This window comes from Ambystoma mexicanum, chromosome 7q (genome assembly GCF_040938575.1).
Source record: "Ambystoma mexicanum isolate Mex_15411 chromosome 7q, UKY_AmexF1_1, whole genome shotgun sequence".
NCBI classification, from domain to species: Eukaryota; Metazoa; Chordata; class Amphibia; order Caudata; family Ambystomatidae; genus Ambystoma; species Ambystoma mexicanum.
Window position 1 is genome coordinate 966,228,917 of NC_090941.1, and position 17,204 is coordinate 966,246,120.

General features: G+C 47.7%; 1 protein-coding gene across 2 annotated transcripts in view; it reads left to right on the forward strand.

The window, feature by feature from the left end:
• The window catches only part of WNT11 (Wnt family member 11), a 282,257-nt gene that overhangs the window by 26,090 nt on the left and 238,963 nt on the right, over positions 1-17,204 (forward strand). Inside the window, exon 1 of one of the 2 annotated variants that reach the window (XM_069640051.1) lies at positions 14,854-16,040. The exons of the other annotated variant lie outside the window; for it this stretch is intronic. The gene's annotated coding sequence lies outside the window, so the exon portion shown is untranslated. Of the gene's footprint in view, positions 1-14,853; positions 16,041-17,204 lie in introns of those variants that run through there. 2 annotated transcript variants of the gene reach the window in all.

Consider the following 17,204-nt stretch of genomic DNA (forward strand, 5'->3'; position numbering starts at 1 on the left):
GGCTATAATACAGGGTGGCTGTAGTCGTGGGTTCCTCCCTAAGAGGAGCAGTTCAGACAGCAGCTCCTCATGCACCCCCACATGACCCTACAGCAGAAAAGGGGTCCGGTGGAGTGCTTCATCTACTCAACATTGTATGTAAAATAGGCTCAGTCTTGTAATATTATGAACACAGCATGGGGGAAATCCAACTTCGTTAGCCATTTTCTTGCCTTCACAAAACGCGATGACAATAATTTGATCCTATACACGCCCAGCCCCAGATTTCCCAGAAGGAAACCTGCAGAAGAGTTCCCAAATGGCTCAGTGCAATTGGTCATGGATAGCTCGAGGCTAAGGCCTTCACTTCCCAACTACTTGAATTATGGGAATGGTAGCCTTAGTTCACACCAATTAAAACAATTGGATTCTGACCCCTCCCTCCAAAACCTATGCTGGTGAATTATTTAATGTGGGTGAAAAAGAAACACCCACATAATCTACAGGGAGCTAAGTCACCAAGCTGGGTCTATCGGAACGCAGAAAATGCATTCTTGTGTATTTTTATTGAACCCACTTATTAAACAAATACAAACGATCCTTATTTAGGAAACAGAATAAATGGTGCTAAGTCACTAAGCCTGGGAGAACTTATTTGAATAAACTGAGACTCGTAGGACTTTCCACCAATTCAAGAAGAACAAACCTTTTCAAACGCCCTTCGAAGTTCCGGTGAGTGTAGCCTTACTTGTTATGTGAGGTGCGCCGTTTGACATGAGGGGTCGGTGTTGGAGGCAGAGGCGGAAGCTTGCTGGGGAAGTTGAGAGAATGATAGAACATTGAAATAAGATTTACTTCAGGTAGATGTAGAAGATTGAAAAAAGGATTTCACTAAAGGCAAGGCAGAAACTTGAATCAGGAAAAGCTGGTTATTTTTTTATAAAAATCCCCCATAGTTTGTTGAAGGACGGCAGGAGAGTGCCACTCAGAGAGGGTGTGTGTACCATGTTGTTGTGACTGCCACTAATGTGGAGAGAACGCTAGTGACCATCTGCATGCCATACGCCACGCAGCCTTTTTTGTTAGTGACTACTAGGAGCAACAAAATCTGAGAGGTAACTGGAAGCAAGATCTGACATGCACGCAAGCCATCATGGGGCTACTTGAGAGGAGAGAGTGCTGGCAAGCTTGGTTCGGGTTTGCGGATATTGTGAGAACTCATGGACTCTGCAGAATCTATAATATTTGATTGGATTTTATTCGACTTGAGTTCAGTGAGGCAGAAGTTCGCTCAGTCTCTGTATTGATCATTCCTACGGACACTTGCAGTCCTCTGTCACCGCTCATGGGTGGCCCTGTGCATCGGAAAGCCTTGAACACCTATCGATCCTCAAGATCAGTGCAGTTGGGGAATGGCCAATAGAATGGCGCAACATGGCATTGCTCACAACCTCAGAGTACAAAGGTAGGAGATCTGGAATGAGTGGAACAGAGTTCATCGGTGAAGCCATAACAACACATACATTAAACCCTCTTAATTTAAAATGTTTATGACAAAAGCATGACTCAGTTTGCTATACAAGGCAGCAACCATAACCAACCCGGAACTATAATTAAAGGGTATAGATGGGTGGGAAAGAAAACTAGAGTGGGAAGCTCTAGGCTTGTTAGAAAAAAAAAGATTCTGTGGTTTGTTCGTTTCTAGCTGGCACATTTAACTTGGTATTGTTGATTGTTGATTGTGAATCCCAGGGCTCGAGTTACATTACGGCAGCTATGCTAGTTGAGTTTTGCGTCACAGCTTTGCTTATTTCTGCATCTATCAGGCATGTTTACATCTGGGCAGTCGCACACAATCAGCACTGTGTGATTAGTGGTAATGTTGGCAAGATTCACGATTGTCAGCCTTACATTTTGCTCCAGTTCATGGGGAACATTTTGTTGAGCTTTAGAATATGCTTGGCTCCATCCATACCTGTCGAGGTTTGCTCCCCCTCTGGAGCACCTATCTCTTTCCTCAGTACTAATTAATCCACGTTGGGGGCGATTTTGCTTCTGCTCCTGGCAAACACTCCTCACATGTTTTTGTGTTGGTAGAGTATGTCTGCTAAACCACTCGAAACTTTTGTATTGCTCTGAATAAGAACTGCAATGTTCAAGGTGGTAATTAGTTAAAGTTAAGCAGCCCCATTGAGCACCCCCAATTGTGGTGGTGCTCCAATTGACTTCACACACCAACAAGGCGGGCAGGAAGGGAGGCTCAGGCGCCAGCCCCAATTGGAAGCACTTGGAGATTAAACATCACAGACTCCATGCATTGTAATTGTACTGCCCCCTGTGGAGGAGACCCGAGTAGCATCAATAACATGGCGCACAGTTTGATCTTTTAGGCTCTTCCAATTGATTAGTGATAATTAATTTTATCTACCCTATAAAATACATTTATAAGTGATGTTTTTGTGTAATGTTTCTATGTAATGATTTTTGTAATGCTTGAAATTGGGGTCATCGTGTGTCCTACAGAGATTGTTCCAGTGCCATTCTGTTCCACATTTAGCCCACTATATTGGTATGCTGTCAAAATATGCAATTCCTAAGGCGTTTGAAGTTTATTCACTGATGAATTTGTCCATAAGTGACAATTTTGTGTAACATTTATTTGTAACGCTTTAAATTTGGGTCATTGTATATCTGATAGACATGAGTCGTGGTGTCATTACGTTCCACATTTTGCCCACTTCAATGGTGTGCTGTCCAAACTGCGATTCCCAAGGCGTTCCATTCACTGGAGCTCATTCACTGATGTAGTTGTGTATAAGTGACGATTTCATGTAACATTTCATATAAGTCCGGTGGCATTCTGTTCCTCATGCATCCATTTTTAAGGGTACACTGTCCAAATCTACAATTCCTAAGGTGTTTGAAGTTTATTAACTGACATTAACTGATGAAGTTATGTGATGAACTTGTGTACGTGATAATTGACCGTACCATAACGCTTTGAATTGCGGTCATTGTATGCCCTAAAGATATGGGTCTGCTGTCATTCCGTCCCACATTTCTGCAACTTTGCTGGTATACTGTCCAAGTTTTCAATTCCCCAAAGGGGGTTGGGTGCGAACGTAGCAAGCCCTTCGTGGAGTATCCCTACAACCGACCAATTGCTGAGTTCAATGAACAGCAGTCGCTGGGGGGGGGGCAAGCAATGCAAGCCCCTTGGGGGTTGGGTGCCAAAGGTTCCAGGGGGGGCAGAACCCCACTAGTATTATATATATATATATATATATATATATATATATATATATATATATATATATATATATATATATATATATATATTAGTATGCAAAGAGAGGGATGATCTTCATTTACTTCTAATAAAACAGTCAACAAATGTTGGGAATGTCAATGTTAAGACACAAACACTCTCCAAATGAAGTATTTCCCAAGTACAAGGTCCATAATGTTGCAAACTAAACATAGACTTGCATTACACCACTACTTTACCAAACTCATTTGAACTAAAGCATAGATGTACCTCCTATTCAAAGTGAGTGTTTGCAGTGCTTCTCTGAACTTTCGTGGAGGCAAAAGTCCTAAGATTCCAAGTCTAAAAATGTGTAAGTCATTCCATGCTTGTGGAACTCAAAATAGCTCCATGCTTTCAAATTTGGGAGAAAATGTCTTCCCAGAGGAAACATTAAAATCAATTGTTAGGTCTAAAATAAAGTCGCTTGCCTTCCGCTTTTCAGTCATGAGAGCTAATGGTTTTTGAAAAAGTCCTGATCTTGCCTTTCGGAGATGATGAAGGGAAATAATAATACCATTGGCATCTTTCAGAAAACCTCAGCTAATCATGTTTTACATCCCGTGACATTTATGGAAGACTTTCACTAACTGGCTCCTGTATTTCGGAATCATTTCCTTTCTATTCTGGGCTAAAATCATAGACAATGGGATTAACAGAAGCACTGAGTGCTGTGAACTAGTGGGATGGGGTGAGTTAAGGGTGAATGTGTACTGCAATAGACTTTGTATTTAGGAAGGTACTGGTTTGGGGCAAAATGTTTGTTGTTTGATGTTGTCATTCCCAACATTTGTACACTACAGAGTGTAGATTTGGAGACTACCTGTTCTTACCTTTGGACTGAGGGCTTTCTCCTTAGAGTTGGCATTGCAATGTGTCGCCACTTCATGTTTTTCTGGGTAGTAACCTGGACACTTTCTAAAAATCATTTATTTTCAGTGGTTTCCTCTTTGGTGGCAGCTTGGCTTTTCCCTGTGAATTCTAAATATAATGTGTGTTTGTATTGCATTTTGGGTGTGTTTATGCATGTTCCGTGCATATGAACTTCATTGTGAAATCGGGCATATAAGAGGTGCGTGTTGTGTGCACCTGTTATTCTGGGTGTGTGATGTTGGTAATGAACCACTGAAAACACCCAGGGCTGGAGTGACAACAATGTGTGCCAATGACACAAAGCATCATAGTGCAGAATTAACAGATGAAAAGACATCACACACACACATACACACCCTCCCTTATGGACGTTTGTAGCCATATACACTCACGCATTGATGAGAGCCGGCCAGAGGTACCCAAGTCAATCCTGAGTTCTATGTGCTTTGTGGTAGAGACAATTGGGTAGGTATTTATCCAAAGGGCGAAGCCCAAGATCTCTTAAAATTACTTAGTTCCGAGAATGGCCACTGACCTGGGAGGGCCGTGTGTTATAGTCACAAAGATGTGAGCTCTGGCATTGCTCTGTCAGGTTAATGTGGCATTAGGAGGCATGAAGCTGCCATGTGTGTGCGAGATGATGTGTGTGTAGAAGGTGGAAGGGTATGGAGAGGTGAGTAAGGTAGTCAGCAAGAGAGGGGATTTGGCAGTAGTGAGAGCCCTGTGCATGAGGTTTAGTAAATATTTAAGGAAGTATGAAATCCTAACACGTTGCTTTATTGGGTGCCACAGAACACTGGGCGAAGCAAGTGTAATGAAGAGAGAGATCGTTAGAGGCGCAACATGCCTGAATATTAGATAGACAAAGATGAACGATGAGCAAGGAGGAGTAGGAGGCCGAAGATAGCCTGAAAGAGAGCTGCGTGTCTTCCGCATAATACTGAAAGTTAGAGGAAAAGGTAGAGATCAGGAGGGCCAAAGGGGCCAGGTAGACACTGAAGAGCCAGGGTAGAGGATAGAGCCCTGGGGAACACCACATGTGGGGAGAGAGGTGGTGGAGAGAAAGGACCAAGCTGTACCTGGGAAGGTTGGTCCAGGAGGAAGGAGGCCAGCCACACCAGGGCCAGATCATGATGCTAAGGGTCTTGCAGAGATGAGTAATACGAATGTTGTGGTTGACCGTGTTGAATGTAAAGGGAAGGTCGAGGAAAATGAGGGCAGAAGGAGAGCTAGCGTCAAGATTAGAGAGCAGCGGGTGTTCAGGAGTGCAGGTTTCATGCGTCTAGATGCTCTGAAGCCACACTGTTGGTCATGGAGACAACAAACAGATTCAGTGTGGAGGGTTGGTTGGGACTTCTCTAGGGGTTTGCCCAGGAAAGGAGTGATACAGATCAGGCGATAGTTTGCCAGAATGAAGGGGTCAGCAGAAGGCTTATTTAGTAGAAGACACAAGGGAGTTTTTGAGAAGAGAGGGGAAAGATACAGTGGCGATGGAGTGATTATAATAATCGACCAAGGCTGGAGTGAGAGAACCAATTATGTCCTTAATGGCTCTGGAGGTGCAGGGGGTCACCTGTTTGGATGAGACTTTCATACACAGGACTTGTCTGGAAACATCAAAAGGTGTTACAGGAGAGAGCAAGGAGAGAAGGAAAGGAGGGGGCAACCAAAGAGGACCTGTGAAAGATGGAGGCAGAGCAAAGAGAAGAAGATGAGAGTGCTGACGGGTTATCCTGGGTTTTAGTGGTGAAACGAGAAGCCAGAGCCTTTCAGAGGGCGTGGGTAAGTGTAGAAGAGGTAGATACTGCAGTAGGACTGGCCAGCTCCTTGCAGATTTTGAAAAGTTTGGCTGTGTTGTCAAATTCCGCAGAGATGCAGGCTTGAATATGGGCCCTCTTCTTAGAGAAAATGGAGAGTCTGTATTTCCTTTGGAGCAGGCAGTAGGCCCGTTTGTCAATGGGAGCACCCGATGCTCCCAACTTCTGTTCGGCTACTCTGCACTTGCGTTTCAGAGCAGCCAGATTGGAGTCATACCAAGAATTGCACTTGGTGGCAGACTTCAGGCGGATCCTCATAACAGGGGCAAGTATATCCAGAGTGTTAGAGATGGAAAGGTGAAGGCTGTTAAGGGCTGTGTCAGGATGAGAGTCAGCCGCAGGTGAAGGTGGGGGAGAGAAAGTGGAGGAAAAGGCAGCCACTGACACTCTCTTCATAGGCCAAATGATGTGAGGGAAGGTGGCACTGCTGGGTGGGCCTTTGTCAAGGGAACAGGAAGCTTCAAGTGAGAAAAAAGAAGATAGCGGTCAGTCCAGGAGAGGGGAGTAGTAAGAGGATTGGAGAGGGGGATGTCTGAAGAGATGAGAACATTCAAGGTGTGGCCAGCAGAGCGAGTCAGACCAGAGGGTATGATGGAAGGGGAAAGAGAGTTGCATAGGTTGTGAAAAAGCCCAGAGGAGTCTGGGGAGCCCAGGTGAGATCCCCAAGGAGGAGAAGCAGAGAGGTACAGGAAAGGAGAGAGGTAGTGAGGTCAACCCATTCAGAAAGGAAGAGAGTGACCTGGCCAGGTGGCCTGTAGATGGAATGATCAGGGCCAGTCCACCTCCAGGCCTATTGGGCCTGGGCTCGCAGAGGCACTAGCCTTGCACTATGTCTCAGTAAGAGCAAGAACATTCAGGTCCAGGACTTCAAGGAGGTGGCAGATGTCAGAGGAGTGTTTGACAGCAGAGCGAGAATTGAAGAGTAGCCACGTGGAGCAAGTTGTCACTTTTGAAAGGTTTCCTGGGGGAGGGTACAAGGGAGAGGAGTACCCATCAGAAGTGGCAGAGGGGTGGAAGGAGGAGGCGGCAGAGTAGCCCACAGAGGTTGTGGATGGCAAGGGAACCAGAGAGGTGGAGGACAGTGGTGGCCGAGGAGCCAAAGTGGTAGTAGATGGCATAGGAGCCAGAGCAGTAGAAGAAGGAGGTGGCAGAGGAGCCAGAGAAGCGGTGGAAGGAACAGCAGTAGAAGGAAGGAAGGTGATGAGACGAGGAAGACACACATCAAATAGTAGGAGATTGGGCTGGGGACCCTGGACCATGACGGTGCCGTTTAGACATTGACGATGACACTGGAGGACTGGAAAGGGGCCAAGAGGACCTCCCACCGGGTGCCCCCATTAATGGGAAAAGAGGAGGAAGGAGAGAGAAGTGCAACCATATAAAAGGGGTAAAAGGTTGGGCGAAGAAACGACAAAGATGTTGTCAGTGGGAGTCTGTCTGGAGGAAGCACTGCCATAGGTGTCAGCGATGGGAAGGCCTGGATTGGAGACCAGGGTGTCCTTCTTGAGCTTTTTCCTACCAGTATTCGTGAGAAGAGTAGGATAGGAGATAGAAAAGCAGTTAGAGAAGCTGGAGGAAATTGCGAACACCATAGTATCTATTAAACCTCGATAGAAGCCTGGAATAGAAATCACGGAAGGTTCATCTTTCAGCTTTGGCCGCATACAACACATCACATCACAAGATTACATGCTGCAAAGTACCAGTAGTGAACATGTTCATGGAAGGGATCACGAGATTAAACCTACTATAGCAGCCCCATGGTGGGATCGGAACACTGTTCTACACAAGCACATGCCTTTCATGCACTCATGTTCACTGAAGCACAGAGGATTCAGGTTTTTTTCAAGTATATTTACTTGTACTAAATAAAGAGTAATTGAGAAGGATAAAGCAGCGATAAGGGAGCATCAGGGATTGTCATCAAAATGATCTAAAATAAATGTTCTCTCATGTTCACTGAAGTGTTCACTGAAGCACACAGGATTCAGGTGGGCTTTGTAAGTAAAATAACGACATAGTCCCTTTCACTGACGCTTATCTATACCACACACACTCCAATGACAACGTTCAAAATATGAGTTTATACAAACGTGCATTAAAAATGTGAACCTGTGTTATTCAATACAATGTTCAACTCTCAAAGAGTTTGCCTTCCACGAGGAGGAGCTTCTGCAAGGACAACAGTTCGAAACCCTACTCGGCTGTAACAAAATAAAAAATAAAAGAGTAATAATTGGTAATTGTAACACCTGTTTGCAAAGCTCCACGCACCCCTTATGAGGCACTATACAAAACACCAAATATCACGGTTATTGCTAAAATATGTCGTCATTAGACAACCGTAGCAATGTTGATAAACTCTAGAACACATACTTTCCCAAAGCAGTCGAATGAGACCGTGTTCGGGAATTCGCTAAATCTCTCGCTTTTTAGCTTGTGACATTTCCTTTGGAATGTCACGGTCTTAGGGGTCCTCGGATATAAGGGGCTTGGTGTCGAGAGCTCGTATCATTACCAGGAGCCCGGATTGTTGCTGTCTGAGAGGAAAGGATCTAAGCCGAGGAAGGAGTTAAAAGATTTTGTTGGAGGCCATGCGTTTCTAAACAACATCTTTGCGGTGCTTGCCTCCCCCCCTGCGAGATCCTTAAAGAGAGAATTCGTTTGAAGGCCGTCTTGGCATGAGAGGGCTTCCCGAGCTCTGTCTCTCTCTCTCTCTGTTGGGGGAGGAGGGCTAATCCGTGTAATTCTCTCAGCTAATTGTGTTGTGACATTTTTCTTAACTAGTTAAGCCGTTCCCACTGAAAGCTTTCTATCCTTTGTGGAATCTGCCTGAAGTAAGCAATGAATTAACATTGTCAGTGGGCAGCTCGGTGAGTTAATGCTTCCACACCAAAAATCAGACTGTGTCAGGAGAACATGTTCAAACCAGAAGAATTGATCTGGGTACTATTAAAAGGACTGTTATAAAAAAATAAATACTTGCTTTCCCTAGTGTGGGGTTTAGCACACGTACATGTAGATGTTATAGCTGGTCAGATAGCACAGCGAGTTGAACGCTCACCCCTGAAATCTGTTTGCAGCTTGCTGTGGCAGGTTGAAATCCGGTAAGGCCAAGTCAGCCTTTCATGCTTCCGAGGTCGAAACATTGATCACCACTCTGTGGGATAATAATGTCTTCTGTGATTTCAGTGTTCTGAGAACCAAGGGTATGTAGCGCTACTTAAGAAACAGCTATTTTATTATTACATAGTACACACCCGCAGACGTTACTGCCGTACCATATGGAGAAACCACACAGAAGAGGAGTGACAGGGCACTGCCAGAGGCAGGTCATTGAAGGAAGCAGGGGGTGGTAGCTAGCCTATCAGTGTTCAACAAGAGATGCCAGCAATTGTGGTTGCCAGCAGCCAGGGTGGGTGCATTTCGGGTTTTGGGTCTCAGTATTTTGGATATACTCTCATAACGTCCAGGATATCCTTGGTTGCAAGACCTTTGAAGCTGCTCATGAAGAGAACAACTGAAGATTTACGATTTTGATCCACTTAATATCTAGCACTAGAGGGCTGTATTTTGTGTCTGATGGAATGAGGGTAGAGTTAAAGTGCTGGAGGGCGGAGTGAGTGAGCAGGACCCGTTGGGCCCTCAGTCTAAAGTTGTACCCATCCTTGTCTTTATTTTTTTAAAACACCCCCGTTCCTTGTTTTCAATATTCATTTTAAACAACCCTTATTCCCGATATCAAGGAGTTCCTAAAACTATTACAACACCCTGATGCTTAAAATTCTCTAACCGCGCAAGATGATCAGGCATATCTGTGCACTGCCCTATGTGCCTTCACTCATAGAATTGTTTCTGAATAAAATGTGCAGGTGTCTATGCATTATGACCTCACTGTTTTCATGTCAATTTAGACACATCGCAGACTAGCTAGAAAAAATCAGGCTTATGGGGTGCAGGCATTTACTGTGGGAATACACAGAATGAGGGGCTTTGGGATGCTAATCACCCCCTCCCAGTGAGCTGTGACTTGTCAGGGAAAGGGGCCATCAGCATTCTAAATTCCACATGTTTGTCTGCCCCAGTACAGTAATAAAAGATAAGATTTAAAAGAAATATGCACAAAAAACAACCCTTTATCAGGATTTCGGAGGCAAACCTCTGTATTTTACACTTCAAAAAGCACCCTTTTCCTCGTTGCCAGGAATGAAGATGCGTACCACATAACGATTTAAGTGCCACCACCTGGGAGGAAGATTGCATGACCAGTATATGGCCTTTTTTAAGCATGGTGTCTCCCTTACTGTTGGTGGGTGACATGGTTAGAGTCCGACTCAATGTTTTGAAGTGGCCAGTGCAGACAGCCCAACACGGAGAAATCCGTGCTGATACCAGCATTGTGGTTCAGCATGGAGCATGGAGGTTTGACTTTCGGCATGCACTTTCCAGAGTCCTGTTTCTGTGGGTGTGCCTGTGCTGCAGGCATGCCCTGAAGGGGGAGCCGGGCTGTGCCCAGCGTGGTCGCCCCTTGGAAGCCTGCTTAAGCGCTGGCCTTCCTGGTCCCACCATCCGCCCTGGTTGGGTCACAAGCTATGGACAGTGATCTCTGAGCTAGCATCAGCTTTTGGCGGGTGTCACCCACCCAGAAAGCATCTGTGTCACCCGCCAAGCTCCCTACCCTTCCATGTAAATGAATGGGCTTTCACCCGCCGAAAGCAAAATTGGGTGTTTCCACCCGCCGTGGAGTTACAAAACGTTGAGAGCTATGGCCATATTGCTCTGCTCACGATGGCTGACAGAATAGCACATGTTGTCAAGAGCTAGGCAGGGGTGTCAAAGACCCTCGCACAGTGCGGCGAGGAGTTCCTGACATCCCTGCCACCTAACCTAGCGACACACTGTCCTTGTGGAGATCTGGGGCCCACCGAGCCATCCCACACCCCTTTCCAGCAGTGTGGGTGGTGCCAGGGTTCCTGCTACACCCTTGGAGCTAGGTACACGAGGACAGGTCGATGCTTGATTTGGTCAGTGGTGGTCTAGCAATTAAATCCAGAAAAAGGCACCTGTCCAATTGAACGCCTTTATAAAGGTGTGTGTGGGTGCCTAGTGGAGTTTTATTGCACATGCTTGTGTGAGGCCTCTCATTCCTGGAACATACTGTTGGCGTGGACAGTGCACTTAAGTGTCTACTCTGGAACTGGTGTTGGCCATGCCAGCAGCCTACTTGGAGCCGACTGAAGTTTATAAGGTGAACATTTACATATTTTCTTGGCATGTGTTGTCCTACAGTTGGCTGAGCAGCCAGTATGCCTGCCTGTAACACTGAGACTACCGACAGCACCATGCTCTCTGGAAACGAACAGATTTGAGTAAAGAAGTAAAGAAGGCCACCAGGATGGCCTGATCCAGTTCACGAGCAACAAAGCCTTTTGCCGTCGTTCTCCTGTTCGGATGTATTTGTGCTTTTGTCCACAGCTAGTATGGCGAGATCATTTGTGTTCACTGATAATGCTACATGTACTTTATGGTTGTGTTGATTGTATTGCATGACACAGGGAACAACTGCAGGAGGGGACCTATGTATATATGGGATTTATGATAGAGGGAAACAAAGCACTAAGTAGGGAAGTACGAAAAAGAGAGAGAAGGACCCAGAAAGCCAGGGAAGGAGGGATGTTGCAAGAAGCCAACAGATCATCACTTGTCGGTAGAAGGGGGAACTCTCTTTCTAAATGCTTCACAATAGTACTAGATAGCGATGAGTGGTGAGAGGGAAGGTGCAGCCAGGAGATGTTCGTCAATTACTTTGAATCCAAAGTATAGTGAAGTTTAAAGGTGTGAGATGGTATTCATATTTCTAGACTACGAAAAACACAAGATGTTGACTACATGAAAAACATAGGGCCTCATTACACGGAAGGCGGTAATCCAGGGTGCTATTAGCACCCTGGACCATGCCGGTAAATTACCGGCACCGCCTTGGCGGAAAGGGGATTTACCGCCCCATTCCAATGTTGGAGGGGCGGTAAATCCCCCTTCCGCCATTGCCCTTCCCCATTCCCATTTCTGCCCCATAGGGCTCTATGGGAATGGGGAAGGCGCTAATTACGGCACCGCTATTTTGCGGTGCCGTAATTAGCTCCGAGGTCCCTTAGCGGGTTGGTACTTAACGCCTGCAAGAAGCAGGCGTTGATTCCTCCAACCCGCAAAGGGACCTCGTAGTACGGCGGTAAGGGTTAACGGTCACCGTTGCCATTAACGGTGACCGTTAACCCTTACCGCCGTCCGTGTAATGAGGCCCATAGTGTTTAGTGGCCATAGGAGAATATGGTCTTTGCCTCTGAGAGAATATGCAGGTCAGATGTGCTAGGCTGAAGGGTGAGTGTTTGTTTACACATATGTCCGTACATGTGGTTGTGTACATATCAGTGTACGAAAAGAAGTCATGTTCCCTGCTGGCCTGTCCCTGCTCCCCACAACCCCATTGCCCACACCCCCTCTCACACACAATACAAACCTCTGAACAAATGTGCCTGTTGTGATGTCAGCACAGCACTGTGGCTCCTGCCAAGTCACATGTTGGGGCCACGTGTCTACATACGTGGCCCACTATAATAAAAGAGCCAAGTGGTCTCCCGCTCGGCAGTTACCCAGAGAACCAGTGTGTGTCCAGTGCGCGGATCATGGGCCCATCGTGCTGCCCCACCAGAATGGGCAACCACATAATGGTGGGGGCCGGAGACCCCAGTCATCATAAGAAGTGGCATCGAGGTATCCAGCCCCATGCATGATGCGGGTCACACGTAATGAAAAAAAAAAAGAAAGAAGGCGAGGAGGGTTGCGGTGCAGGCATGCCCTGAAGGGGGAGCCGGGCTGTGCCCAGCGTGGTCGCCCCTTGGAAGCCTGCTTAAGCGCTGGCCTTCCTGGTCCCACCATCCGCCCTGCAGGTAGGGGGTAAACTAGGTGCGCGACTCGCATTGCACCCACTAAATCCAGTGGTGAGACCCACCACAATGAAAGTTTGTATCTCCTGCCTGGGGTTGGAGAAGGCAAGGCTGCAAAGTTCGCCACATAAGCAATTACAAACTCCTGCCTGGAGGAGGATGCGTCACGTCCAGCGCTCTAATCAAGGCTCCCGCAGGCGGAACGAGAAGCGACGAGCTTGCGCAATACACAGTGACGTCCCCCGGCTGGGGGGAGAGGTAGCAGCGCTGCCGCCGCTGTAAGGACAAAAAGCTGCTCCCGCCCGGAGGGGAGACTGCGGAGCGCTCGCCCCCTTCACCATGTCGGAAACATAAGAACAATCATCAGACTCCCGCCTAGGGGAGAGACAGCGTTGGGCTCGACACCGCATGGAAAATAAAATGTAAATGTAGTAAACTCTCGTGCCTGGGGGAGAGGATCGAGGCAGCCCGCACCGCCATCAAAAGCAAGTAAAAGCATCACTCCTGCCCGGGGGAGAAAAGCAGCTCATGATGCTCCATCAATGGGAAACACTCCTGCCTGGGGGAGACCCGGAGAGGTGCACTGCCAAGGAGAAGCTCCTGTTTGGGTAGATGAGCGGGCCAGGCCGCTACAGTTGACAAATGCTCCTGCCTGGGGGAGAAGGACGGCTCGGCAAGATCCAGCCCTGCTGCAGCTGTCACAGGAAGCCACCACCATGACTCTGCTTATCCTTGCGAGCGACCACAGTGCCAGGAGCAGGTCATGCATCGGGTGACGTCCCCAAAACTCAACTAGAGAACGGCAGCGCGTCAAGAGGCTGTACCCCAGAGCCCACGACAGTGACATCGCACCTGGAAGGGAACCCGCAGATGACACAATCTAGCTCGCTGCCCATCTTGCACCCAAGCACCATGAATCCCTGCCACAATGCTGGCATGACTACGGCTCTCCCTAGTAAGAGTGAGAGTGCTGTCACGCAGAAGGTGAGCAACGAACCAGAACCTGGCCAAACATACTGCCGTCAGCTCCTGATTGGGGAAGAAGAAAGGCGCGATAACAGCCAATGCTGCCATGGCTTCATGGAAGCCACCACAGTGACTCTGCTTTCTCTTTTGGCCAAAGGGCCAGGAGCAGGCCAGGCAGAGGGGTACATCCCCGACACCATCAGCGCAAGAAGAACGGTGCGGCAAGATCCGTCGCTGCAGTGGATGTACACCAGTGCCGACCACAAGACCTACCCCTGGGGAAGAAAACAAGAGTGCAACAGCCTTAGCCCAGCCACAGCTCTCCCCTTAGTGGTTGCTCATGCAGCCAGGCAGGAGACAGGCCAGAAAGAACTCCTGACTGGGGAGTATGGCCACGGCGCTGCCATAGCCACTGCTGTATCAACAGAAGTTCGATCTGCCAAGAAGATGGAATCCCTGATCAATGCATGTGCCAACTCCTGCTGCACGGAGCATCAACATGGTGGGGCTTCCACCACGGCGGTACCATGGAAGAACTCCTCCGTGAAGGGGAAAACTGGGCAAAGCCTTGCCCGCTGCCTTCAGCTGTTCCTCGCCTGATGATGGACACAAGGAGAGTGACCTCAACTTTCCCGTAACCTCATGCAGGAGAGGGGGCCCGAAAGTATTTGCTTGTTTCTAAGGCAAGCACATTGCCCCTGAGCTATCCTCTCGAGAGAATGGGACTAGGATTACACAGCTAGCATTCCCTTAAGAGGCATGCCGGCGGCTGCGTAGGTACAGATCCATAAGGACACAGTCCAGTTCCAAGAGACCTTCTCAATGCTTGCCCGCTAGAGAGAGTGGAGGATGAGGATCTGGTGAATGAATGGGACTCTTCTATAACAGAGCCCGAATGAGATCTTCAGACTATGCCTCATCACAAGTTGGGCGGTGCAGTATAAATGCAGTGGCAATACCGTTACTGCCGCATTACCACACCGCCCAATCACGGGTTTTGGGCAACGTTGGAGTATTCCCCTCCAGCTCCGAGCTGGAGGTGAATGTGCCGAATTTCTGCCCATTTGTGGCGCAATTACCGGCACAGTAATTGCAACGAAAATGCCCCATTGACTCCTATGGAATAAAAAACAATGGGGATTTACACTGCCACTTCTAAAACGGCAGTAATACCTCCAGACAAAGTGGCGGTAATGGTAATTGCAATGGGCAGCCGGAAAACCACCCAACTCGTGATGAAGCCCAATCAGTACCATATAAACACAAGCTGTTATTGTTTGTTGCTAACGCAACACTTGGATTCAGATTGTGTAAGCAAGGTTCAGGAAAATCGATGGAAGTTTTACAGATGGTGTTGAAGCTTCTTCTGCCTTGCCGCCTTGAACAGTGTGAATAGGAGATTATTATAGATTAGATAATACCACCAGATAGCAAAAGTACAAAAGTAAGATTACAACCATGGCGGAACAGTAACAACGGTTGCTACTGCACCGCCATACTATAAGTCCTGCTCGTGGGTGCCCATCTGTCCACCAGGTCTGACCTGTGCTACTGCCCTCTCCATTTTAACAGACTTATGGGGCTCAAATGGGAATGGGGAATAATTTTTTCTGGCGCCTAGAAAAGCGCCTAGAAAAGCGAAAGGTCGTAATGACCCGGTAATTGCCCTTTTCTGGGCACCGGAAAAATATGAATACCAACAGCAGCTGTGCCTGTACTACAGGCACGGCTACCGCCAGCCTCGCAATGAGGCCCATTGTGGTTGAATTGTGCCCCTACCCTCTATGAGAGATGATGTCTACTGCACACAGGGCTACGCTAACAGCGCTACATGTGGACTTCCTCAGGCCAGCTCTGCAGGTAAAGCGCGTGAATGCAGCGTTGTGCAATACTGCGCGGAGTGGAGATGGGGGACAAATGAAGTGTTTCAAGGACACAGAATCAATGAATGGAGCAAGTACAAGGTGAGGCTGATTTATGAATGAACACTGGGTGGACATGTGGCAAGAGAGAGGACTAAAGTCCCGTATTACATGTCAAGAGTCGGCATTCATTGAACCAGTTCCAAAGATTGTTGAGCGATGAAGGTCCTCTTCAGGGCATTTGGTCACTGTGGTTATTTTTCACACATGGGCGTGACAGACGAGGGATGAGGTGAGGATTGTCAGTAGAGAATGGGCCAAAGCCCTTGAAAGCAATGTTAACTGAGACTCTTCCCCCATCATTCCACAGTAATGAAGATTTTGTGAAACGAGTTTGCATGTGCAGTGATGCACCTCTTAGGTGTTATGTTGAGAGCTCAGCATATTTATAAGAGAAGGATGCCTAAATGAAAAGCTGTCATTGACAAGTTGTTAATGCCTCATAATGGCCTGATTGGGAATGGCAAACAACCAAAGCTATAAACATCACACCAACTGCATCCTGAATGCTAAATTTGATTTTTAACGGATCAGTCTTGAATGGCAACGGCCATGGGGGGTCATTACGAGTATGGAGGTAGCCATGCCGCTTTTAGCGGCATGGCTACCCCCATACAGGGTACAGGGTCCGGGTTCCTGGAATGGGGAAATACCGGGCCATTCCGACCTTGGAGGGCCCGTTAATTCCCTTTCCCGGGACCCGGACCCGGTACATCCCCATTCCCATTTGAGCCCTCATAGGGCTCAATGGGAATGGGGAGGATGCTAACAACGGGCCCGTTAATGACAGGTCCGTTGTTAGCATCCTGGTCTGCTAGCGGGAACCACGAGCAGACCTCGTAATGAGGCGGTAGAGGGTTAACGGCGCCGGCAGCTCTACCAGTGCCGTTAACCCTCTACCGCCTGAGTAGTAATGACCCCCAATGTCTCGTCTTTGGCATATATATTTCAGAACATTTCGAAGGGTGAATTGATTTGTGCCATATACGGGTTCATTGGATATTGTGCAGTCAGGAGACTTCATACCACCCAGATGTCCCTGGTGACATCTGTGAGACGTGGAAGGATACATCTGCAATTCAATTTAATATACTTCAAAATAGTCAGCCATGGGCGTAATTATAGGGGGCAGGGGTGACAAGTCCCCCCCAACTTTTGTGGTATGCCAAATTGCCCCCCCCCATCTTGTGGCTGGGGCAGAACAGGTCCGGGGGCCACATTGAAGCCACTGCATCAACTGGATAGCAGGAGCCATGCTGTCCATTACATAAAGCGGGTGGCAGGGATACCCTGTGTGGCTCAGTTCCTCACCCTGGCTGGTGGCCTGACTCAAAGTCAGCAGCCACTGCCAGGGTGCTGGTCTGTGTGGAATTCATAGTATTCATCTATAGTATTC